The sequence below is a fragment of the Phalacrocorax carbo genome, chromosome 8, assembly GCF_963921805.1.
Source record: "Phalacrocorax carbo chromosome 8, bPhaCar2.1, whole genome shotgun sequence".
Lineage (NCBI taxonomy): Eukaryota > Metazoa > Chordata > Aves > Suliformes > Phalacrocoracidae > Phalacrocorax > Phalacrocorax carbo.
The window spans coordinates 21,270,042-21,297,056 of record NC_087520.1 but is presented as its reverse complement, the minus strand read 5'-3'; the positions used below and the strand labels follow the sequence as shown (position 1 = coordinate 21,297,056).

At 43.8% G+C, this 27,015-nt stretch overlaps 1 long non-coding RNA gene across 4 annotated transcripts; it reads left to right on the top strand.

The window, feature by feature from the left end:
• Positions 1-73: 73 nt before the first annotated feature.
• Positions 74-26,682, top strand: LOC135314735 (uncharacterized). Of its 4 annotated transcripts, none has more exons than XR_010374211.1 (5): positions 74-382; positions 3,567-3,634; positions 9,639-11,406; positions 12,402-13,569; positions 22,355-26,682. It is a non-coding gene; the product is annotated as an uncharacterized LOC135314735 (long non-coding RNA). The 4 variants fall into 4 exon arrangements; XR_010374213.1 differs by having other exon boundaries at positions 9,639-13,569; positions 22,355-22,606; positions 24,409-26,682; XR_010374212.1 differs by having other exon boundaries at positions 9,639-13,569; positions 22,355-22,606; positions 23,362-26,682.
• Positions 26,683-27,015: the final 333 nt, after the last annotated feature.

Sequence of the window (27,015 nt, the reverse complement as noted above, 5' to 3'; positions counted from 1 at the left end):
TGCATTACTTTCCTGGCTCTTTATCAGCCAGGGAATCAGAAAGGGACTTTCCAGAGCTATAAACATGTGAGCTGAAGAGATGGAATGAACCCGTATGCAAATGAGTTTTGATTCCCTTCCCTTTATAAAGTTAAAATGTTTTTGAGAGAGAAACAGATCCTCCAGAATGTGGGTGTCCGAGATTGTTACCTTGGACTGGCTGTATCTCTCTCCCTGCTGTCTGTCTGTCTGTCTTTCCATTGTAGAGAACAAAGCGGAGTGATGTAAAATAGAAAATGAGAAATGCAAACCTGTGGTGATTGAAGAGGAGGAAAGAAAATGAAAGAGAAAAAGCTGAAGAGTGGAAAAAAGATAAAATAAAATGAATTTTGGGGATTCCACTGTGAGTAAGAGCTGAAAACAATGTAAGCTGATTTATTACATGCTTATTTTCTGCCTGAAAGCCAGTATGCTTTGTATACGTGAAAGGTAAATTGCACATTAAAGATTGAATCAAAATGCCAAATTCTTCCTCAATTCCTCCAGCTTTAAACGAGAGTAATTCTGTCAGCTTTGATAGGTTTATGCTTTGTAAACAGCAGCAGAATCAAGATCAAGTGTTTAAAGTCATTTTGAGTTATATCTATGCAAAAGCGATGAGAAATTTAGAATGACTTTTAAATACTGTTGTATCAGGGAAGCTGCACATTTTCTAATGCTTCTCTTCACTGGGCAGCAATTTTTTTGCTGTTGTCCTTCCAGTGCTGTTATGACTTTATTCTGAATCCAATGGCAATTCAGCAACAAGGGGTGTTGGTAGCGTTATGTGCATTCATTTTTTCTTTGCACTATGATTTATGTGTATTCATTTTTGCTTTTAAAGATGTATCTTAACCCACGTAAATAACAACTATTTAATCAGGGAGAGGATGTGAGTTAGTTGATATATGTACTTTTTTTCTTTCTCCCCATCAAATGCTGCTGATTTTGAAAGTACAATGTTTGATTGCAGCTGAGGGGTTTGACTGCCTATACCTGGTTTTCTTTCACATTGATCCTTTACTTTTTTGAAGGTGATTTATGGCTTTTTTCCTCTTTGTGCTCTGAGCTTATCCGGGCATCCAGAAGTTTGTTTTACAGTACGGAAAAAAGGGATGGAGGAAGTGCCACAATTTTCCGTGATGGAATTGCCAACAAATTCCTCGTTGGGTTGGAGAGGTGCAGAGATGGGCTTCTGGAGCCTGCAGGATAAGGCAGCTCCCATCCTTCCATCTATTAAGCTGATTAGGGACAGGCAGTTACTCTCTACTTTTTCGGAATAGTTTGCTTGCTGAAAAATGCAGTTTTGAACGAACTTAAATTGTTTAGACTGCTCAACTGAGTGCAACAAATAGTATCAGGTAAATAATCAAAAAGTAAAAATATTGTAACATTTTCAGAATTAAACCTTATTTTTTTCTTTAAAAATACTGTTTTATTTTTCTTAATTGCCCTCATGCAATAATAATAGCAAAGAAGAAAGATTTTTTTTTGTTTGTTTTAGGCCAAAAAATACCTTGTAATGTACCTAAAATGAATGTATTTTGTCTTCAGAAAATAATTTAAAAAAAAATCATTCCAGGTTCAGCTAAATGATGCTTTTCTTTTGCCTTATTTTTCTTATGCTTGGCTAGTGGATGGGAAAAGTGCTAATTGCCACAGCTTTGGTGCAAACCATTATTTTTATTTTCTGTGAGGAATGGTGGTAACAATGTGAATTATTTTGATGATAAAAATGTATACTTTTATGTCTTTGTGTTGGTCAAATTAAATACATTCTCCACCTTTTCCCATAATTAAAAAAGAAAGGAGAAAAGTAAATTTTTATTATTGAAATAGATTCTGTATGTGATTTTTGAACCAATTCCCTAATGTCATGAGCTTCAGCTACTCTCTTCTGCAGCATTTCAGGTATCCATACTCCATCTCAGCTTGCTTTGGGGACAGGGATCCACAGTTGTGTTGTTGGATAGCAAGGCCTGGAGCTCCCGGGGGTAGTTGGGGTTTGAGGATTGCCATGACGGCAGGACAAGGGCCTGAGGTTGCGATGGGGACCCTTTTGCAAGAAAGAGGTTTCAAATATGTCGATGGCTACCTGTGACCTTCCTGGGAGGATTTGTTAAGGAGAAGTCTGAATAAAATGATTCAAAGCTGCATTTAATCCTTTGGTGGATACTGGATATCCAAGTCCCTACTGGCAACTCTGGCAATCTTCTGTTAAAAGTTTGTGCATGCATCAAAGACCGTCTTTACTCTTCACTGTAATCATTAGTTGTAGTCAACATACTTGACTAAATATTCTAGATGTCATTATGTTGAGTCTAAGTAACACCTAAAATTATTTTCTTTAAAATCAGATCCGGTGAGCTCAGGGGAAACAAGGTTAAAATCCTGAACCGGAGGGGAGTGTATCCCAGAGGAAGGCAGCATCAGGTCCCCGCAGGCTGGCTGTGTCAGCGTTTCTCAGCCTTTTCTAATGGAGCCCATTTGAAACAAAATTCTTGGACCATTCCACATGCCCAAAAAGGAGCCGTCTGCACCTGCAGGCAGTCTCTGGCAGCATCCAGAAACTGGCTCCCGACTCTGCCTGCCAGCACTCGTGCTTTTCTGCCAAGAGTGTGGGGATAGACGTGCATTTTTTAATCTTCTAAATGAGATTGTTCATAGACCGGTTTCTAGTGCCTGACAGCAGTGGTCCACAGCCCACAGGCTGAGTAATGTTGTCTAAATAGCTTGCAGTGGTTAGGGTGCCTTAACTGGGTTACAATCGATTGCTCTCAAACTACTCTATTAACCGTCATATACCTTTGTCTAAATTAACTACGGCCAGTTTCCACAGACCTTGAGCTGTTTCATTATTCGAATATTACACTGGTTTATTTCAGTGAATTAATACTGAAACAGTCCATGGTTGTATTGAAAGTTTGCTTGCTGTTCACAGAGTACTTTATTTTCAATAATTACAATATAGTTACAATATAAAATATAAAGACAGCAATCTTTTATATTTCAAGGATTTACATATTGAACCTGGTTGAAGAAAAAAAAAATCCAAACCAAACCTCTGGCTTCTAATGGATTACTAACATTATAGTTATTTATTACAATGTGCTTTTCCAAATAAACTCCTTGCTGTGTGATCATCCCATTCTTTTTTTTAAATAATGGGAGGATTACAAAAAGGTGATTAATTGATGTTTGCCTGTTTGGTTTTTAACTGCTTATACAGAGCCTAACTGTTGTGTTAGTGATATATAGTATAGGAGTTATGCAGTGACAAATACTGTAAATGTCTGTGTACTTCCAGCAGCGGAAACATTGCCAGTTCTTTTGAATTATTGAAAATGTGGAAATTGGAAGGGAACAAGAAATTCCCATCTACTCCCTCCCGTTTACTTTTTCCCCTTTTCCTATATTTTTGGGTGTTTAGATCACATCTGAAAGATACGAATTGACCAGTCATTTTGAGCTCACCTCGTTCCACTATATTTACCAGGAATTGATACAGATGAACAGTTGATCTTACCACCCTGCCTGCCTTTTCACAGGCTGGGAGACAGCACATGCGTGTCGCCTCCAACACCTGCCGTGGGGACGCTGATCAGATACCGAAGAGGTAGGCCTTTTACTTCATCCTCATTATTAGTCAGCTGGCATGAAAATTCTTGTTCATTTAAAGTAAAAATTTGTTGCTGAAATTATAAAGGAGAGAGAGAGATGGAGTTTCACGGAGTTGCAAGGGCTTTTAACTTCTCAGTTCTCATTACCCTTAGTAGCATGCTGAAAACTGGCTTTCCAGCCATCCCTCCTGTTTCTTACAACACCTGGGCACTGTTAATACAGCTGCTACTGCAGTTGTGTCAACGTGCAAAATATGTGTTTTAGACTGTTTACAGTCCTCTACACTGTATTTCATCCTGTCATCTGGGAATATGTATTAAAAAAATTATGGAGCCCATAAATGTTTGTATTTTTCCATATAAAAACTTGCTGAAATTGTCTGCAGGGCTGTGACATATTATGGCTCACTCTGAGTATAACTGAAACTCTATTATATTGTAACTATACTGTAAGGATATGCTGTAGAGATTACTAACAATAATGCTTAGTATTAGAAGTCTTTATTGTTGTTGTTGATGGCCGGAACTTTTAAAAAATATGAAATAACTTTTTCATTATGCAATTTTCCATATTACGCTTTTAATCAGCTGCTATGTATATAGATGGCCAACTGGGTGTAAATATATTTTTTTCCTAGAGATTTATGCCTGGTATGTATTTTCTTTAAGTTAGTGAAAAAAAGCAAAAACCATCAGTAAGTTTTAGGCCAAAAAATGAAATGGAATATGCAACCATTTTTATATTTCATGAAGGAAAACGGCCTGTTGCACAAAGTACTGTGTTGTTGGAAAATGTGATTAAAATGGAGAGAACAGAATTGAACCTCCAGATAAGCAGAGTGGAATAATTCTACAGGAGAGGAAATTGAATGTTTGTTATTCGTGACATAGACATTGGCAGTAGAAATATAACTCCCACTGAAAATTAAAAACGCATCCAGGAAATAACTGGGAGTTTCACAAAGCATATTGGGAACAAATGCACTTGCTTCTGCCAGGCCCAACATACGTGCTTGGGCTGATACGGATTCATCATGAGATGTGATTTTTTTTTTTTTTTGTTTCCAAATACAATTTAACCATTCCACTTTTTTAAAAAAAATACTATTTTTGGGCGGGGGACGGACAATGAGATTGTCTGTTGTGTAGCTGCTAGGCTGAAGGCTCTATGGACGTGATGCATTTGACATCTTGAAGGGTTTAGGAGAGAAAATACCTACAGGCAGTTCCTTGTCTGACACTGCTGATAGTCATCACTGATGTAGTGACTTGGAGCAGGGTGTGCTTAGCCCTGAGGTATCTATGGCTGATGTGGACTGTTGGAGACTGGCAGTTTAGCTCAAGAGCAAAGCTTGGGTTGCTTTTTCTTTAAGCTTGCACCTAAACTTTGGTCTTGGATTTTTCAGTGGTGAACATGATTTTTATAGACTACAGAAAGATTAATAGCTTTAAGCACTCTTTGCCTGTAAACATGCATACTAGCTTTAGTGAAAGGGTTTAACAATATTTAAGGTGTGTTAAGAGATTGGCAGTGCTTGCCTTGTACCTAAGCAATGGTGTCAAGAATTCCTTGCTTCTCCTTAATTCATGAGAAGAGCTGTTCTGCTGTGGGTAGGAGTGCGATAAGACCTGATCTGTAGAGGGCTTGACTGTTTTTGGTGTGGTGTGGTGTAACCCTGAGTGAGGACAAGGCAGGCCCAGCATGCCATGCAGCTCCTATAGAGGAGTGAGTCGGGGGAGAAATTTCAATTACTGTGGAAAGCAAGGGGGACAGGGCAAGTAGCTGGCCTGGCTGGCGTATGTGGGGACACTTCCTCTGCGGAACAGTTCAAGAAATGCGGGAAAGTCAAAGAAATGGGGATTTTTAAATGGAAAAGACCAGAAAGGTCAAGTAATGGTTTTAAAGGTTGATGGTTGATGGTCTGGGTTTTAAATGTTGAGGTCTGGGTTCATCACACTGAGCAGAAGTTCCTCGCTGCCCAGTGCCTTACCAGCAAACGCACAGGTGGTGCAGGGCCGGTCTGCAGCTGCACCTGGCAGTGCTGTCACAGGGGATGGATGAGATCTGCTCGGCAAGTTCTCAGAGCATGCAGCCCACGGCCCCGCTTCTGAAACCCTCAGCTCTCACACCCTGCGACACAGCCGGCCAGTCTTAACCTGAGAGCTTCTGCTGAGTTCGAGTGTATGGCTGCCTCCGGTGTCACTGTGGTCCTTTCTGGCTGTGAGTTTTTGGATTTTTTTAAATCTCAAGATCTCTAGAATGACTTCATCTTCCAGTTTGCCTTCTTGTTTCAACTAACCAGATGTTAGTGTAGCTGAGAGATATGTATTTTTCCACTAGCTGTGGGGAAAATGTATTTAACTAAGTAAGGGTGAAGAAGATACATTATGCTCCTAATGAAATGTGACCATATACATATTTTATTTCAAGTTCCCCATCGGTGCTAATTAATTACCACCCATGATGAGCTCATTTGAATAGTATCTGGATATCATGTGAAGCTGCAGATCATTGACTGGTTAAGAAGCATTAAAATCTCACTCTTTGGTTGTATGTTCAGACAAACGTAGATGTTGTATTAAGAAGAAAGGTAGTAATGGCAACATAGAGCAAAAAGTAGGGGATGATAAGGAAAATGCAGAGAATTTACACATTCCATTAACTTGATGACTTTAGGATCTTTATGTTCTTTTCCTTTTAAAACATATTTAATTCAAAAGGAAACTTATGGAAGAATAGTCTTCAGGCACTTAACATTACTTAGTCACTCTGAAAAGGTTTGCCTTTTGTTGTAACAGTAAATCTTTATATGATGATTGCCTATTAAGTGTCTGTCCTGTAGGAATAGTTAATGCTGGTGTAATAAGTTCTCCAAGCTATGAGGTACTAAGTGACCTTGGTGGAATAGGAAAAAATAATGTTTCTTCAAAAAGTAGATTTATGGCCTGTTGAAAAGACTCACCTCCTCACTGCTCTTGCAAAGGAAGAACAATATAATTTTATGGGCTGTCTTCTTGTTTGCAAATGCATGAATTTAATCCTTGAATAAATGTGTTCTCAGAGGGAGGGGGACACTTTGGGAACGACACTGAAAGGAGAGAGGATGGCACACGTGAAGTTGATAAAGGGTCAAAGCAGAATGCGGCTGAAACTGGCATCATGGTTTTTTAAGACCAGAAGGAAGTAATGCACTATAATGATATTAAATTCAGCAGGCAAATTGAGAGAGAGTTTGACCTTTTCTCCTATTTAGTAAAAAATCCACTGAAGCCAACTTACCTTGAAAATGACTGTGGAATTATGAGGATGTACCAGCCCATTCCTGCCCTTTAGGGATTTCATTAAAACACTGGCTGTGCTGGTAGAGACTCAGCTGTGCTCTCCTCCCTGGGGAGACCTTTGGGACAGGTCCATCCCAGGGCTTTGGGAGGGAGCAGAGCTGCCTGCCCTAGGGGGTGCTGCAGGTTCCCAAGTCTGAGATAGTAAACTTGAAGCATATCCATCTGTGTCCCTGTCTCGGGGATGTCTGCTCTCCATGCTCATCTCCCTGGAAGGTGGCAGCTCTGCAGGTGCTCACCAAGGAAGAGGGAGAGGTGGGTTTAGCTTCCCATCAGCCTGGGGCTGGGGAGCACCCTACGCTGCACCCCAATCTGCCCATCTGGCCTGGGTAGCTAGCTACCTTAGAGCTACTGCAGGTCCATTTACTGTGTTTTGTGGAGGGGAATTTAATATTTTCCCCTCTCATTAGTGTGCCCGATTGTGCAATGCTAACGAGTGCCAAAATTAGGTGTCCCCAGCTGCACATCTGACCATGCTGGTATCCAGGTACTGCCAGCTAGTCCCAGGTACTCTATAGAAATGCCATGCACTTAACACAGGTGAGCGGAATGTCCCAAGGGGTGGGCACTTCCATCCTTTGTTCTTTCTGACCCTTTCTCTGTTTTACCATATCATGTTTTCCTTGATGATTGTTTGATTTTTCTTTCCTGCTTGAGATTCGAAGAGTAATTACTGCAGAAGGGCCAGGCTGCTGGCAAATGGCTTGCTTAATGTCAACCATGATCATCTTAGCAGCAGTACTCCAGTATTTCTGATCAGAAAAAAATTAGACAAGCAAGATTTATTGCTGTGGGATCTTATTTCAGAGTTGCAGATACAGTTGCGTATTATTTGAGGACCTTAAGAAGTGACTTTTGTTAATTTGTTTTTTCTTTCCTGTAATAGAAGTCTGACGGAGTCAAGTGACAGATGGGTGGGACAGAACTTGGCCTTGGGTACCACCAGACGGCTACTTTGCAAAAATGTTTGTTCAGAGGTTTCCCTCCCAGCAAGAGAAATAGTTAAAGAAGCATATTTTTAATTTCTGTTGTTTGGATGACTAGCTCAACAGCCTAAGAAAGCAATTACAGCCATAAAGGCATGGGCACGCTGTTGGATACCGCAGCAGCGGAGCTGCTGGATATCCTGCCAGACAACGCGCTCTGCGCTGAGCCGCTGCTGATTTGGCTGCGTGTGTCACTAATTTAGCTGAAAAGTGGCACTGGGTGTTATCAAGAATCATTCACTGCAATTTTCTCCGGCATTTGTCATTCATTTCAGATGAAGGTTTTAGAGATAAATTTAAGGGTGGGTTCCTAGTTAAATTACATGATTTAGAAAATTGCTTCAGGACAAGCTGTACAAAGAATAAGGTTTTCACATCCACGCAGTGCTGGCTGCACAGTCACCGGTACCCCTGTCTTCAGCTTGACTGGTGAGCTTTACTGGGGGGGGCTTTCAATTCCTGCCAGGACTGGGCAAACTTTTGGTTGGAATAAGTTGGGCTTTATCTAGTGAAAAAATTGGAAATATTTTGCAGCTTTGACCCAAACTACTTTCTCAGAGAAAAGCTGGAAACTCCTTTATGCTTTTTAATTTTCACTCAACAACTTTACTTAAAAAAATTATACTTATTTGTAATTTAAGAAAAGCAATACTAAAACGAAATCATTCTTTGAATCATTCTGTTAAGTAAACTAACTTAAATTTAGTTTTTAAGGCTAAAACATTTAATCTGAAATCCCTTTGACCTCCAAATTTTTTATTATAGACCAAATATTTATTTTCATTGAACCCAAAGGGATTTTTTGTGATGCTTCATCTCACTGGAACATAAAGAAATATGTATAAAATGTTCCAAATAAATCTGAAATTATGTTTTGTGATAACTAAACCAGCACTGTTTATACATAGTGCTATGCAGACATAACATCTAATTGCCAGGTGAATATATCATTCAACATCTTATCCAATCTATTTTTCTCAAAAATTCCAGGTTTGGGGTATGAAGTTTAATGAAACTTGTGACCTCTTTTAGCTTTGTCAGATGTGATGAGATGTTTCCTCTCTGAGATGTCAGCTTTGATCTTCAGTGTGTTTGAACAATATTTCTCTGTAGTCCAAAATTCCTGCCTTTGGGTGAGATTGTCACACTGGGATGAGGCTGTCACGTCAGACAAAGCTGTGCCAGGGCACAACAGTGCAGCTATACCGCTGAAGGCTTCTGCTTGCCTTTTTGCCACCCAGACTCGGACGACTCTGAAGGGCTGCACCAGTGCCAGATTTCTTTTTTTGAGCTTCTGGATGGATTATTTTGTTAATAAAGATTGCTGTGTGACTCTGGAAGATTTCACCTCTGAGTCTGTGTCGTCATATTGAAAAAAAAAGGGAAGGAAATTTATAATGTACCTCTCTGAATTTGTCAGAGGCTTCCACAAAAGTGCAAAATGTGATACCGTTATACTCCTTCTCTATAAATTTCATTTTTTATTACTAAGAATTCTGCTGTGTGTTAGGGCACACTCTGTCTATGCATGCAGCCGCTTCTGGTGCCAACAAAAAATATAAAATAGCCTATTTTGCAATATATATATGTCCTTGAGCCATTATTCTGCAGCTGACCTACAGCCTGGGTGGAGTTGCTTTGGCTGCAGTGAAGGTTTCACTCTTGTGTTTTACAGCACCTGGAAGAAGGCCAGGCACTGGAGAGAGCAAGCAGGAGTATGAGATACCACTGTGCGTCAGGACAGCCTTAAAATGAATGTTGCATGATGAATGTATTCTCAGCTTTGAGAACTGAATTCCATGGGTTGTAATTGAATCTGCTGTCAGACCCATGGGGCTCAGTTCTTCAGCTTGGATATTTCCGTCTTCACACACACAGGAGATCAAAGAAGAACTTGATCATTCGCTGTGCCTTCTGGATGGTGATAGCAGCAAGGAGGACAGAAAGAATAACTGATGTGAATCATTTTAGCAGGGAGGTTTCACAGCAAAGGCCAGGCTTTCTCATGTTAAATATCTATATAGTGATTGAATCTTTTCTTATCTGATAGGCTCCGTGTTGCTGCTCACTGTTTAATTCACTCTGTTCTTTCCTCTTGGTTTTATCAAGGTTACATATAAATCCCTGAGATGTTGATTGAACAACGGTCCCCAAATACTGCAAAGTGGTGCAGTGCTCCTAACGGCAGCTGTGGTGAGCTGCACTAGACCAATGAAACCCTGGGCCTCCCTGGCCTGAACGCCAAGTTTGCCGACTGATAATCCGCTGTAACCTCCTCTGCTTGGTACCGCTGCTATACAGTTACAGTTTATTTCGCTTTGTCTTATGCCAAATACTCATTTTCAGAAAAAACAAAATCTCAGTCGTGACTGTAGAGAATATGCATTTGCACCAGCCACCAGCACCCTTACATAAACACAGATTTGCTTTCCTGAAGATGGTAATGTGCTCCCAGAGTGTTTGGATTAGGGAGCTTCTATAGTGTAATCAGCAATGGCAATCTGTGTGCTGTTCGAAGGCTCGGCAGCACAAGCATCCCCTTATAGGGGGATTCATTCCAGTCACAGGCTGATGTTTTTCTTCTTGGAGGATCTATGTTCAAATTTTTTGTTCAGGCATCAGGAACATAATATTTGGTCTTGAAGTATGTAAAGAGTTGTCATTACCAATGAGCTTTCCACCTCTTTCTTGCAATAATAACACCTTCCTAAATTGCATTTTTCCAACTCAGTAAAGGGAATCACGCACTGATCTTATCCCTGTGGTGCAATGCTCTTAAAAGCATAGAAATATTAAAATCCCACAGGTGCAAGAGCAGCGTGTTCAGCTAAGTAGCTTAAAACTGTCATGAGCCTTTTATTCTGAAAATGTATTTACACAAAAAATAATCAGATATAATCACTGTTGCCTGTGGATACAGACGTACCTTCATACTGATGTGCTTTTCATATAAATTTGTATTCTCAGGTTTGAAGAGTTTTTGTGGCTTTCTAAAATGTATTGTGCTCACCAGTCTAGAAATTATAGTTCTTGGAAGAGCTCACCACTTCCACCAGCTCCTGCTGCTGGAATATCCATTAAACAAGAGGGAGAAACACACAAAGCAAAGGACAGTATTGAAGTTTCATTACTTTCATTTTGTCTATCATCCCTGTCAGAAAGAGGTGATGTCAGAGTTAGCAAAATCTGCAAAAGAAGAGAAAGAGACAGAACAGTTTTACAGGATGTCTAATGCAGGCGGCGTGGTGGATATTAGATGGCTGAAGGTGCAAATCTTCATCGACTTCCTTCACTATGAAGCCCAGCCTCCAGGCAGTGCTGCAGCAGTGAAGACCATGTGTGTATGGTGGTAACCACACACGGCCACTGATTAAATCGAGATGATCTTTGGTACAGAGGTCTTTGCAGTCTCATCTCTCTCAGGGCAGTCCTCAAAATGTGGTGTAAGTAATGCTTTTTTTCCCTCAAAAGTCTACAGTGAGTCATGAACTAATTATAGCACTATTGTTGTTACCTCAAATTAAGCTTAAGTAGTTAAAAACATGGAGGGGCGAACAAGTCACCATCGTGTAAGTGAGGGAACAGATGCAGGGCTGTTGTTACTCTGACAATAGCTTGCACCTGCGATCGTACTTGCAGGAAGGGTGAGGGGGTTCCCATGGCGGGCCAAAGCCGCGCATGTGTACCCCCAGAGTGTGATTCCTCACTCCCTACAAATTCCCATACCAGATCGCCACCTTTGGTGAACTGCAAATGGGATATCGCTACCGAATAATCGGTAGCTATGTCTCCATGGCGCTGAACCTCCCCCAGTGTCACTCCCCCAATGGACTGCCTGTGTCTAGGTGAAAGTCGTGAAACTTCTGTCTAGCTCTTGAGCATCAGCTCTCCATGAATGATGGGCCTGCACATAGGAAAACAGCCGCACAGCCCATGTGTAATGAAAAAGGAGTTGGTATGTCTGTCCTGAGCAAGTATATGTTCTGATCATATCTGTTCATGTGAAAAATGGTGAAGGAAAGCTGTTCCCAGAGTTTGTTTTTTTTCTCTCAGAGCTGCCCAGGTGTTTTCTATGCTCTACAGTTGCTGCTGGGTCAGAGAGAACAGATTGAAATTATTAGCTATTTTGAAAGCAGAAGCAAGCCTGCCTTTCAGCCCCACAGTGACTGGCCATTCAGTGTGTTCTTCCTTTGCTACAGGCTACTGTAGTTACTTTCGAACCTTGCTTGCCCTGGCTGACAAGGCATCTTCTTTTTGGGTATTCTTGGGATCTTCAAACCAGATAAGTTTTCATGTCCCAGACTGTCCTACTGACAGTGCTGTGTCTTTCCAGAAGAATAGAAAGTATTTTTCACATGCGGTTTCAAACCAATGTACCTTCTGTCTGTCTAATTATGCTGCCTCACAGTACACATGTGTTCTACTTCACTGTAACCAGGGCAGCCCTCAGGATGCCCGAGCCTGCAGCTCACACCCCAGCCAACCTGCACGGGGATACACGTCTCTCAGCACACCGAGGTAATGCGGTGCCACGGTGCTGAAGGTGAAGCGACTCAGTGACTGATTTCCCGAAGCTCTGTCAGATGTACGACATGTTATGTGTTATTAACTGATACAAATCCTTACTGAATTCACCAGCGTTGTGCACAAGCACCAGAAGTGAAAGCATCACAACTCTGATGACATCATCGCTTCTGAAGGGTTTTCTCATTGTCTCCTGTCCCTTGACTTACAAAACTGATCTCTCTAATCTGGTCCTCTAAATGTTTCATTTTGGAGAGAAATACTGATCTTTCATTGTACTTTTTTTCCTCTCGGCAGAATTGTTCAGGTGAATTCAGCTGTATTTGTTTGTGCTGCTGTAGATTTGAAACTTGATTTTGGGCAAGTAAAGCACCTGTTAAAAAGATATACCACCTTTATATCTTTTTCAAGCTGATCTATGCCATCTCCTGGTGCTTATTCACAGATCTTACTCTATTTTGTTCTGAATAAGTCAACGGGCTGAATCCCCCGGCACAGCTCTGGCAGACCAGCAAGGCTATACACACATTTTGCAGATGAATAAACTGAGAGTCCAAACACTTAAAATGGAGAAGCAGCCCTGAACTCTGTTGCACGCTTGTTACTCTTCACTTGTGGATTTCTGCTTACTATTCACAACAAACAAATGAGGACAAACACCTACACCCTCCTTCTTCTGATATGAGCATGCCCCGCTGTCACCCACAGCTGCTCTTTGTGAGGTTTACTGCCTCCCCTTCCCTTGGCTGGTGTTCTGTCCCCACCACTTGGTCCTTGATCCCTCCCTGCCTCTCTCAGGGCAGCTCCCTTGTGGTTTTTTGGCTTTTCTCCCCTGTGTATTGTGGGATTTAATTTTTTGTTTTCCTTTCTCTTTCCTTTTTTTTTTCCTAGCTCATCCCCCAGGACTGTTTTCTCCCTGCTTCAAGATAGTGCTTGAATCTGGTGGAAAAAACAAACTTCATGAGTGCTGGAGGGGCTTGTGCACTACTTCAAAAGCAGAATGGAAGCAAATGGTGAAGCAACATAGAGAGGGGATCAGACAGAGGCAGACAGAGAGAGAGGAGCTGCTGCAGCAGTAACAGGTCTGTAGGTGTTCGCATGTTTTGCATTGCAGGTAAGGTGAGAAAAGTGCCCTGTGGCATTAAGCACTGCTCCCTTTTGCTGCCTCCCATCCATCATCATCTCTTTAAGCCTCTGCATTTCTTCTTTATACTGTGCCTTGTCCAGTGAATGCTGATGAGAGGTGTTAGCGCAGGCTGCAGAGAGGCGTTTATTCTCAGCAAATGATCTCAGGCCTTTTCAAATGAGCGGCTGCGCATTGCACACTCCTCTAGCGATGGCTCTGCGCTGCTGCCCTTTGGTACCCCAAGACAAGATAGCTGTTGCCGACTGTAGCTCGTCTCTTTGGCTAGCAACCCTTTTTACTTCCAGGAAAATGATGAGTTTATGCCAGGTTCAGTAATCCTGATGTCTGCACAGTTGAGAGAAATAGCATTTTAATGTGAGCGTGACCGTGCATGTGTATATATGGAAGCTACAGCTTTGACAAGCCTCTCATCTGCCTTGGGAAAGAAACAGCAGGGCTTAAAAGCTATGGAGTCGCAATATGCTGACTAAGGTCACTAGTTTTCAGTGACTCACAATCTGTTCTTCTGGCAGCCCAACCATACAGCAGGTTGTGCTTTTTTCAATCTTCTGTTTCTTTCCTTTAAAAAAACTCTACATCAGAAAAGCTGGTACCTAAAGATATCCTGAAAGGTCTGGCCCTTTGACAGGGTACATGCACTCAAGCGTAGAAATCTCTGTTCACTGTCATCCCTCCTTCTCTCTACTGTGCTAGCCTACTTTTGCACTGGCAAAGAGACACTTCTAAAATTCACATTAAGTTAAAGTTGTTACGAAAGACATTTGCTAGGTTATCTTTCTGGTGCTCATCCTTATTTTCCATTTTCTGACCACTCACTGCTGACCTGGAGGGGAGCGTTGGGCAAAGCCAGCTGCAGCAGGCTGTGCTGTTATCTCGCTGAGAGGTTTCTGGCTGCCATTAAGTATCTAGTTTCTAAAAGGAGGGACTTTTTACCTTTTTTAAAAATCTTTTCTGTGCTAAACATAGGACTTACACCACCTCAGCACTTATGGATCATAGAATCATAGAGTGGTTTGGGTTGGAAGGGACACTAAAGATCATCTAGTTCCAACCCCCTGCCACGGGCAGGGGCACCTTCCACTAGACCAGATTGCTCAAAGCCGCATTCAGCCTGGCCTTGAACACTTCCTTGGGTACTTGGAATTAGTCAAAGAATGTAATTTGTTAGAAGACTATGCCAAGAAAGGATTTTTTAAAATTTCATTTTTCTATTTTTTGAAGGTTTTCTCTGACTTTCCCCCTCTTTGTTTTCCTCTCTCTTTTACCCCGCAAAAATTTTATCTACTGCCTGTTGAAAAGCATATTGATTTTTGGAACAAACAAACATAGAGTCATTGCGACAGGAAGCTGTTTCATTTCAAGATGTGAAGGAAAATTTAAAATCAGATTTGAAATAAAAATACATTGCCCAGAAGATTTGTCTGGGTGGCTTAATATCTGTTGCTTGCCTGTAAACGCCACTGTTGTACAGGTGATGGCAGGGCACCACCAGCCTTCATGTGTTGCCGCCGAAGCACCAGGCAGCACTTCCACTGGGCTGTGGAGGTACCTCTTAGAAGCAGGTCACAGATAAATGAACCAATTTGTACAAAAATAATAATCACTGGGATGATTCTTTCAGATTCATAATAAAGTATTAAATAATGATCATTAATTTGTTGTTTAGAAAAAAACCCTGAACCCAGCCAAGCGTTTCCACTTTCTATAGATAGCAATTCAATTACTATTGTGCTGGAGTTAAATCTCTTGGTTTTCCTGTGAGAAATTTTATTCTTTATTTATTCTCATTTGATAGACTGGGACACAGGGACATACTTGGCTGAGGACACAAAATGAATCTATTTGAAGTTTTCTAGGAATTTTGCCATAGTTAATATCACTGGTTGAAAGGCTTGAGTATAAAGGAGGCTGTCAGTGCTATCCATACCCTAGCCCTCCTCTGAACAGATGCCCACAGCATAGAATTGTCCATTTTCTGCTTGTGCTGTTGCTCAGTCTGTTCCTGCCAGGGAGAGATCTTACAGGAGAGGAAAACGCCTCCTGATGCCCACGAATCGCCAAACACCATCGGGGGCAGGACCACCTAAATCACAGCTTCAAAAGCCTTCTGCTAACATTTTACAGCTCCACTTGTTTTTCACATTTCCTCCTTTCCATGTTCTTCTGTGCAAGCTCAGGCAAGGAAGAGCTTTTCCTGGGTAAAGAAATCTGTGCCTCTTGTGGCATCGTTAGGCACGTTGCTGCCAATCCACCGGTTCACGCAGAAAGCCCTTCAGAGCAGACCCGAGGCCACAGCACATCCTTCAGTGCCCAGGCACTTGCACCATGGTAGGGGCTCAGCAGTGGAAATTTTTATCTTTTCCAGCACGAAAACAAAGCTCTTCTCTTGACTGAGATCTCATACAGAACTGACAGCGTTTGCTGGGGTGCTGCCAAAACCAAAGGGCAGTATTTCCTTTAAAAAGCAGAAAGTGCATTAAAAGTTTCTAAGCTGTGTTTGTGAAAATCTCAGAGTCACTTGATTAGGAGCTTGAAGTTGGTCGGACTCCTTCCAGCTTCCCCACTTCACCTTCGTTTCTGTGTGATGCTGCAGCTGCTGTGATGAAAAAGTTATTTAAAAATTTGCTTGTAGCTATGGCAACCTTCATGCACTGTATTTCAATTGAAACTCTAAAACAGCAGCAGAAGTTTCTTAGTAGGATATTTATGAAGATTTTAGTATTTGTACATTTTAAAATGGAAATATTCAATTTTTAAAGGGGGGGTTTATCAAAATCTCATTAATTTTGGAGCTGCATTTTTGTTGTGAGAGCTGCTGCTTAGATCTTTTTGTATGTTTTTTTTTTTTATTATTGTTTTTCTTTAAGTTTCCCCTGGTTGCTTTAACTCTTCAGAGCCTAAGACCTGGGGCACCCTCCAAATGCCTGCTCCTTCTGCCTGTGCCTGGCCTCCTGCTCTCTCCAGCAGACGGCTGGTTTTGTAGCAGCACGGTGGAGGTACAGGGCATCCAGTTGTGTTGGGATCAGGCTCTCGGGGCTGGAGCATTGCCAGGGATCTCAGCCTTTGCCTTCCTACAGTAAATAACCCAGGTGGTTTATCTAGCCCTTTGCCCATGCAGTTGCCAGATGTCTGCCTGCTCCAAGACAAGCAAATAGATGTGTTTGCAGTTAGATTATTTAGTACCTCCATGATATCTCAGTGTTTCTTCTCAAAGGCACAACTTTCAGGGAATACTCAGTTTGTCTAGGTACAGTCACAGTAGGTTTTAACCTCACAGACAACTCTGTGTGCTCACTGCACCTCAGAAGGGTTAAATTTGCAAAGCTGCTATTTTTCTTTTGTTTGCTTCCCTCTTCTTTCTCTCTGTGCATTCACACCTTCAAAATCATGAGGATAAAATTAAGGAAGCCTTGCTGAGACATACACTCTGCTGCCCTAAACCCCCTCGAGTCGTGATGATATGTTCTGGTGCCTCCGAAGTGTGGATTAGGTCTAATTAATACTGTTTCTTGGTCAATGGTTTTGACACAAACACATCGAAGGGATTTATGTAATTACAGCTGTAACAGCAAGGGCTTTTTGCGAGGAAGCTCCCAGCACTGAGGTGGGGAACTTTGCTCCTAGTGATGGGGTTTTTGGCCTCTAGCTGCCTCTAGCTGGTTTTTTGTGGTTTTTTTTTGGGTTTGGTTTTTTTTTTTTTGCCTGGGCAGGTTTGGAGCTACTGGTTTGCACTGGAAGATGCCTGAGGTGTGGACAGGCACATTCCTTAGCTAGCACAGTGTTTAAAACTGGGCACTGCCAACTTTTGTCTGTACCAAGGGTTATTCCTGACCCATACAGTGAAATACCTTGCAATAGGTTATAATGAGCCAGCTGAGGAGGTGTTATCAAGGTATCCAAAGAGGATTTTTGAGTTTCTTTATTCTAATCTGTAGAAAAAAAGAGTTTAACTGATCACCTTTGTCACAATACATCTAAGAGAAAACATGCGAAGCATGTGAAACATTCAACACCCCCTAGCCCTCCCATTCTGCATTTCGGATCGCTGACATCGTCTCCACCCTCCTCCCTGCACAATGGACGTCCAGTGCCTAATCCACATGCCACATCTGTTGCTGTGATCAGACCAGGCAGGACACAGAATACATGCCTATTAGGCAGGGCTCTAGAAGGGGAACTGTGCTACTGCAAAAGAGATTAAATTAAATGATGAAGCTTTGCAGCCCATTGACTGTGCTAAACCAGCTACACCTTATTCAGGGTTATGAAGCTCTAACAGAGATTGGAAAAGCTGAAAAAGGCGCTGGAATCATATCCCTGTTAGAATGGGAATTTTCTGGTTCAATAAGAAATTAGAAGGATCAAAGAAAATAAGACTGGGTGGGATCTTAAGGAATCCTCTAGTCTAGACCATGCAATGTGCTGAGAGGCATTAATAGACACCAGTGAGATGCAGGGCTTGGGTTCAGGGCTGGATCTAGGCTTCAGCAGTTTTGTTGTAAAAATTCCCTATCACAGTACAACCACATATCACAGGATTCGTCCGGCTCTGCATGCCTTTGTCACGGAGGCAAACGTGCAGGCATGAGGTGAGTTGAGGTGTGCCTGTCCTTTGCAAAGTACCAGCGAGGTCTTTTATAAACCAGCGCAGCATGGAAGAGGCTGGGGGTACAGAGCCGCAGAGATGTCATCCAGTCATGTCCGTCCTCTCTTCCACTGGATCTTACGCAGAGAATAACTTGCTCAGGCCGGAGGATTAAAGCTGCTCTACCTTTTTGGAACGTGCCACATGCAGCACGCACACACAGGGCTTCGCTGCCTTGCCAGCCGTACGGCAGGACCAGCGCCAAACTACTGGACTGAAACAGCGTTAAAACTGTCTACTTCGGGATGTTGTACTGAGGCAGTCGTACCGTGAGCCGAATCTTTCTGACTTAAGAAAAAAATATTATCTTCAGTTTGCATAGAGGCAGCCAAGAGGTTACGTTAGAAGCCACAGCGTACCTTGTTATGTTCTTCTGTTTTGTTGGTCTGTTTTAAAGACAAATTGGCTTCTTTCTGCAGTTGGAGAAAGTGAACACAATTAGAAGGCCAAAGACAGGGAACGATGCTGGGAAAATTTGCTTCTGTAGGACATCTACCCTATATAACTTGCATCTGGCAATCCACCTTTGCTTAGATTTAATTTTAATGGGAATTTTCTCAGTCACTTTTTATGATGAGAAGATGTAGATAGATCTAACTCTTTTCAGCAATTCAGTGCTTTTAGCTGCAAAACTACACTGGTATGAAAAATGCAATTTGGAAAGGAACCAACAATGTTTGTTTTGTTCTGTAGTTTCCCACTTTAAAAAAGGAGGAGGCTTTTTTCCCCCGCTCCTCAAAACACAGAAACAAATTCTAACAACAGCTCACAACTTGAAGGATTTAACCAATTAAACACATGAGCTAGCACTTCTGAAAGCTGTTTTCAAAAACTGAAGGAAACACTGAATCACTGCACCTCCTCAGCACTCACTGGGTTGTGCCGCTGCTGCTGGAGTGGCTCGTGGCTGCTGGCATTGCTCCGACCTGTTGCACCAATGGCTGGTGGAGCTGCCAGGAGAACCTCTTGTGGGATACCTTATGTTGAAAAAAACATACAAGATGAGATGATCTCCAGAGGTCCCTTCCAACCCCTACCATTCTGTGATTTAGAGGAGGCTTTTAAAATTTGCCTGTCACCCATCCGGCTTCCTTTATTCAGATACAGTGTGATGTTTCCAACCTATCTAGTCCTTCTCTAATTTAATAGATTAAGGGTTTTAAGGCCCTCTAGTCTCCATCATTTCATAGGAGCTCTCCAGCTAAATCTGGTGGGTCCGTAACTTTGAAATTAGTCTCCGTAATTTTCTCAGTGTTTAAAGTTTCTTTACTTCATCCTGGCTAGACACAGGGCAAGCTCTACTCTTTGATTTTACTTTCCTTCAGGGATTTCTCTCCTTCCCCTTAATCTTGCAGCTCGCACCCTTGGGGCGGGGGGAAGTGCTCTGAACTTGTGGTTAAATAAAACCCTGTGGCGTAGACGCCTTTTGAGGGGGTCTATCACAAGAAATCTTGCGATAAAGCCTAGTCCTCTGACGCAGACTCCTCGCAATTGGCTGAGAAACTGCAAAACCGTGCATATTTGTTTGAGCGGACCAAATGTTTATAGGAGCCTCCCGAGCTCTGCCTCCCGCCGCCGGGGCGGGCCGCGGGGCTCCCGGGGCGCGGGGCTCCCGGGGCGCGGGGCTCCCGGGGCGCGGGGCTCGCGGGGCGCGGGGCGCGGGGCTCCCGGGGCGCGGGGCTCCCGGGGCGCGGGGCGCGGGGCTCCCGGGGCGCGGGGCTCCCGGGGCGCGCACCGCGGGGCGTTCCGCCCGCTGGCGGCTCCGCGGGGCGGCGCCGGGGCGGCTCCGCGCCTCCGGGGCAGGATCGGAGCAGCAAAGCCCGCCGTGCGGCGGCCGCAGCGCGCAGCGGCTCCCAGAGCCCGGCCGGGGCCGGGGGCACCGCGCCGCTCCGCATACCTCCGCGCCCCTCCATACCGCATCACCCCCCACCCCTTCGCACCCTCCCGCACCCCTCCACTCTGCCCCACACCTATCCGCACCCCTCTGCACCCCTCTGCCCCGCATGCCGCCGCATCCCTCCACCCCGCGCCCCTCCGCATGGCCCCGCTTTCCCCCGGACCCCTCTGCACCACGCCACACCGCGACCCGCTGCACTGCACCATCCCGCCCCGCGCCGGCAAACCCGGGTGCTATGGCAAACCCCGTGTAGTCTGGGTCGGGATGCCCGTCGATGCAGCCCTAGTTTTCAGAAAAATAAGGCTCTTGGTTAAGGGAAGGGAAAGGGGTGCAAACTGGAGGTTGGGCATCTGGGGCAGCAGGTCACTGAGTGTCTCTCCAGGCATTTTGGGGGGGGAACAGAGAATGAACCTTTGCTGTTTGATTCTATAGGTAGGAATTATGAGAGACAAAGTGTTTTGCTTTAAGAGAATTAGTTTTAGCAAAGAATTTACAGGTGGTAGTGGAATGAGGGGTAAAGTCAGTAAAGGGGTGGTCTCAAAACCATTACTTCCACTGCCTGGCACTGGGAATTCGTCCCATTCCTTTCCTGGACTCAGCATGAGAAGAAATTCAGTGATCCCAGGCTTGTTTAATCAAAATAGCTCTGCGGTTGCCTTTGCTTCAGGGATTGTCTGTTTGCACAGACGCTCACTCATGTGAATCTCAGAAACATTTGCTGCTTCTCCTTCCCCTTCCCCGAAGAAGCCTGGTTTGCAGGAACGTGTAGCTTCCTTTCTTCAAGCTGTCTGCAGAGCTACTTGGGAAACCAAACAGAGCTCTCCAGATTTATTAAAATGCATTGCTTGCTTTTTGTCAGCAGTGCTGGTGTCGGTAAGAACAACAGGGCAAACACCTTAATAGGCAAGCCAAGAGCCTGCATAGTGTTTATCTCACACACACACAAAGTTTGGTTATCGCTCAGCTATTGCGTTACAGGCAGAGGTGGTATTATCATCAAATGGTGTTGGAATTAAGTGCAGCTGGGCCTGTGTAGACTCCTAGATAGCTGCTGAGCTTAATACTGAGCTGCAGAGCTGATTGCCTCCAGGGCTGTAATCTGAGCCCAGACCCAGTGCGGAGCGTCCTTAGGGGTGCAGATTTTTGGGGGCAGTAATGTGGCAAAAGAAAGCTTTTAGCTGGCTCAGGTTGGATGCAGAGGCTGAAAGACCCTGTCACCATGGAGGTATGGAGTGCTGTGAGGGCTGGGACTGTGCGTCTGCCGCTCTCCATCCACACTGGTGAAATAAAAGAGGAAGAGGCAGCTCTTGAGGTGCTTTGCTAGGCGAGCGTATTACAGAAATAGAAACAATGCACCCGGCACTGCCCTCCCGTGGGTAGAGTCGCCTTTCCACAACGCGCAGAAGCACCAAAAATGTTCCTTCTCTGTGCACAGGAGAGAGAGTATAGCTGTCTCTGCTGCCAGTACTGCAGAATTACTCCAATTAATTAATGGTAGGGGTGTGTTTTGGATCTGGAAAGCTATGGCCGCTGTCCAAATCAGCTAGGTCTGTTTTGTGTGAATAAATATTACAAATATAAGACAGAGAGATAAGGACCCTCGCTGAAAAGTTGCACAATGATGCTGAAGAATAGCTCTGAATTGCTGAAATAAAAATGCATCAGTGGATGTAGACTGACCTCACTGCTGAGAATTGAAGTCCCTTTTGTCTGAATGTCTAGTTGGGACCAACTGGGGTTTGCATCCCACCTCGAAAGGTAGAGCCATTTGTTTAAAATGCTTAACCTTTGTTTAAGAGTTGCTTCAGTAATGACTCACAGAGGAGACTGCAGTGAATTGAATCACTACTCAAATTGTCTACAGTGGGAGGAATTTAGTTGTAGAAAAAAGGTTAGTGAGAAACCTCTAAGGTCTGAGGTGATCACAGCCCAAACTGCTGTAATCATTTTAGCTTGCTAACCACTGCAGTCTGGGCTCAGCCTCACTGCTGATGGCATTTTCCACTGCAAGATTGTTCTCCTGCGTTTCTTTGGATTATGTTGGTATTTCCCAGTGTTTAAATATAGAGTAACTTGATGTTTCTGTTCTGTGCTTTTGTATGTAAAATATGTTAATCTGTTCTAAGCAGCAGAGCTTCTTCGATAAGCTGTTATTTTGGCACTTCCTTTGGTCTGTAGCTATTTCAACTTTCCTGAGCTGTTTGAAGGGGAAACGTGTCCTGGCACAGAAAGTAGAGCTGCGGCGGTCTTCAAGGCACTGAAGTTCATTACTTCAAGGCACTGAAGTATCTTCAGCTGGTGGGACTCCTCCGTCAAAGGAGCCCAGGCCTGCACGGACATGCCAAAATTGTGGTGGTAACATTGCAGACGTGATTTCCTGTGTCAAAGGGATGTACTTTGTTCCCAGCGGGTCAAGACTGGATCAGAAAGGTGAGGACTTTCTGAGGAGGCTGAAGTTCTAGTCTTTAAGGAGAACAGCTACTATGGAGAAGCTGGTCCTAAGGATGGCAAAGGGATAAGGTCAAACCCAGGATATTTGTGAGCAGAGGGTATCCAAGGTATTGGTGACTCCAGTAAAGCCCCACAGGCAGTCCTGCTTCTTTCTGCACCGCTGAGTAAGCCAGTTCTCAGTGCCCTGCCCAGCAGAACTCACACAGCCTCCAGCAGCAGAGCAAACAGCCTCCATCACCACCATTTGTACCCAAGGAGAGGCACTGCCTTGGAAGCTGTGAGGGAGGAAGGGAATCAGCAGCCAACTCTGCCTGCTGTAAAAAGAGTTGCCTGGTACAGCCCACGTCCTTCAGCTCTCCCAGCCTGTGCTGCTGGCGGGCTGGGGAAGGACCAGCACAGAACAGGCTGTCGGGCTGTTTTATTTCATCACCTTTCCTTGCTCAGAAACTGACTGAATGTTGGACATCTAATCTTGGCTCAAGCCAGGGAGACTCTTGCAGCTCCAAAGTAACTAAGTGGAGAAGAGACCAAGCATTTCGTGGGAATCTGAGTAATCTGTGGGATGGCAGGGGGGACAAAACCTCAGTTTCCCACAGTGAGTGATGAAATAATTACACCATAACTGACAAAGCTCCTGATTTTAAGGAGGATAGTTTTCTCAAGGGCAACAGTAAGATGACAAGCTTTCAGCTCTGGTGTGTCATTTACTGCTCTTCCTTGTGTTGATTTTACAGCAGTTGCTGTGGAGCAAGTGGCTACTCAGAAAAATTAATGTGGCAGAATGAGACCCTCAGATGGAGTCTGGGATTTCATCGCTGAACTTTTCACATATTTCAAAAACATATTCATGTTAGGAGAGACCATTTATCAGTTACTTACTAGTTTGTTTCCCAGCACACACCACAAAAATTTCACCCAGGGATTCTTGCAGCACTCCTAGGAGTTATTGGTGGAAGCAGCTCCCTGGAGCTAAAGTGGAAGAGACAATTTAATGTGACTAAAGTTTAAAAAATGCTTCTCTCTTTTCTAATACAAATTATCTGTGATGAATTATCACTCCTTCTAAGGTTAGAATATAAGCCCAACAGTTTATACCTGGCAACCTTTAATAGCTGTGCGTATGCAGCCTCTTTGCTCTGCGACCCAGGAAAATGGCTTCTCAATATTCCTCTTGAAGACTTAGTGTTTGTGTTGGGTTTCCTGTAAATTCATAGTGTTTCATTTGCAGCCAAACTGCAACAAAACCCACATAACAATTAGGAAGCCTTGCACGTAGATACAGAAAATGCAGCCACAAGATTGCTAAATAGAAATTGCTCTATCTTTAAATGATCGTGAGCTGTCAGCTGTTCCTTTGTTCAGATTATTATAGACACACATAAAACATTTGATTGAATGCTCAAGTTTTTACCAGCTAGAATCCAGACGAATGTCTGACAAAATAACAAACACACCCCATTCCACCCATCCTCAAAATCCCCTTCCTGCTTCGGCTGAAATTCTCCCTGTATTGAAGCCAGTATTTCATGGACTAAATTGGACAAAGCAAGCAAACCATCTCCTTTGCATTGATTTCCAAATCAAATAATTGTTAATCACATCAATATTCCCAGCTGATGCAACAGTCTTGGAGGCCAGCTTTCTGGCTCAAACAAGCCCCTCTGCATGGATGCCACAGAGCCCTCTGTGTGTGCCGCTGAGATTTGCCATTAATTATTGTTGGAAACATTCAGGTCTGATTCTCTCACCTCTTCTTTCTCTTCCCCTTTCCCCTCACACAGCAAGAAGAAACAGAAATACCATTCTTCACTTGACGTTGGATTTCTAACCTCCCTCAATGATGTGAAGGGGGCAGCTGCCTGGTGCTAAAATACCGATCCAGGGCACCACTGGCTAACCTGCAAGAAACCACGATCCCTTGGCCACTGGGAAATGTGGGAGACATTTTGGTGTGGTGACTGCTAACTTCTGGGGATAAACTCTATTCTTTTGTGGTACAACTCTGATGGGGGTGTGTGACAGTGTCAGGGGTGTCAGAGCCTGCCTCCTCAGGCCCTGCTGACTGTCAAGCAGAAGCTTGTTCCTGCAGGCATTTGTTGAAAGGATTAATTTCAGATTTATGTGCATCTCTTTATGTTCAGTCAAATGTCTCTCATGCTCTAAACTAAGCAAGTGCTTGTGCTTTGGGAGGATGGCAATCAGGGCCAAAACTGTGGAGCTGCGGTCTCACAGTGGCAGGAGCAGCGCTGGCATTGGCAGCGCAGTGTGGGAAGGGGGATGCTGGCAGGACCTGGGGGGATACTTGGCATCAGCTTGGGATCAGCTCCTGCCCACCAGCATTTCTGCCTGAGGCCAGGTCACCACAGTCGGTGAACATCTCCTTCCCTCCTTTGCAAAGAGGGAGCAGAAAGGAAGAAAAGGTGTCAGACCCAGCCATGACTGCTTCCAGCCATAACAAGAAACCCCAACAGTGCACACACACAGGCAAGGAAGCACACATAGAGCACATCATGGTCCAGTGTAAAGCAGCCTGTCTGAGACTGGATTAATGGTCAGTCTGAAAAGGAGGGGATGAACCTTGGAGGCTGAAGTACCTTCTCCTAGTTAGACACAGTTTGTGGTAACTCTGTGCGCACGTGGGCATAGCTGGCTGGGAAAGCATATCCTGCCCGTTTGACATGTAATAAATTTACCTTGTCAATAAGCGAGACTCCAGGGCTATATCTGTAGCATCTATTAGGAATGCAAAATAATTAAAAGTATGAACTAATTAACCTCCCTGCTCTCTGCCTCTTCCTTTTCCAGGGCAGTGAGGCTCATCCAACTGCAAGCCCCGCAGCAGCAGCCTGTGCTGTGTCCCAGGTTTTGATAGTGGCCCATGTGCTGCTCCCTGTGCATCTGGGGACTGAGGTGCCCCCTGCTTAATGAGGCCACTGGCAGTTTGTTGATGCTCTCTTAAAACCATTGCCCCCTATGCCTTCACTGAAATTGTCTGTGGACTGGTTATAATATGGCCTTAGGCCATTGTGGGAACTCTACAGTAGGGTCACCAGCAGAGGCTGAGATTGGAACCGGGTTTCAAAGGGTCCCTGCCTTAGAAGTGGAAACCTGATGAGGTGAAGAAGACTCTAGAAAGAGACATAATTGTCTCTTAAGATGGTCGAGCTGAATTTAGGGCATGTTGGTGTACATACAGCCTTTTGAACTATCCTTTAGCAGAGCAGGCTTTGTATAGCCTGCAGGAAGCTTTAGCCAAGGGGAAACTGGGGCTAACTTCATATCTGGTGTGGTTACCCTGCTACAGACCACTGCATCCTCTGCAAATGGCAGAGACTGCGCACAGGCCGCTGAGTGCAGCAGGAGGCTCTGCAGTGGCTGCACAATCAGCCCATGTCAGCGCTACAGGTGGCTTCACCCCGTGAGAGCTAGTCTTTATTCTCGCTGTCACATTTTCCCGTCTGCTCACTTGTAAATCTAATTGCCACGTTTTCTGATGATAATGTTTTACTCCTCCAAAAGTTACTGTTTGCACAGTGGCATCTGCACGATGCTATTTCCCCCTTTGAATAATCATTTTCATAATCTGAAACTGAAAAGAAAACCCAAACAGCTACCATGGAAGAAAGGAAAACTCTCACGGAATAAATCTCCATAGCCTCTGTTAAATTTCCCTGTAAATGCATATTACTTCTGGAGCTTCCTGTGAAGGCAGCAATGAGGAGGATTATTCTGCTCAGTTTTTACCTACTGACCCTACCAAATACTTTCCTCAGCATGCTATCAGAGGTGTTGTAGAGCTGATGCATTCGCTATTTTCTGTTTAATAGAGCTGATATTCAAATCGAGTGATGTCCCTTGTCACAAATATAATTTCATCCTTCTACCACACTTGCCAAGAACAATGCAATGGCTGCGCTGTTAGATACTGTGCTTGGTTCATTACTTTAAAATATGTTAGCACTTTGCTCATAATAGGTTTGATGGCCTAAACTATACCGGTGCTGAATTTTTAATGGTAATGATAAGGTATTTATTTTATTTGTATTTGAAGAAGGAGCAGGAAGTACAAGTACCTTGGGCGAAAGCTTGTTTTTGTGAGACTAAATCCAGTTTTGCAGCTGTGCCAGATCGTGCCAGCACCCCTTTTTGAGGTGACCCTGAAAATGTTGCAATTTCTAGAGGTGGTTTGTCATTTAAGGGCATTAGGAAGAATACTTCAGGGGCTCTCACAGCACATGGCCATGTTTTACCTTTATCTTTGCAGCCCAGCAGAGTTGCTCTGGTCAGCCATAGGGTCTAAGCTGTATGCAGAGGGGGAAATCTTGCCTGTGATCAAAACATATTTAAATCAGTGGCAGAGGTGTTTCTTGTGGGGGTGCTAAATCTGA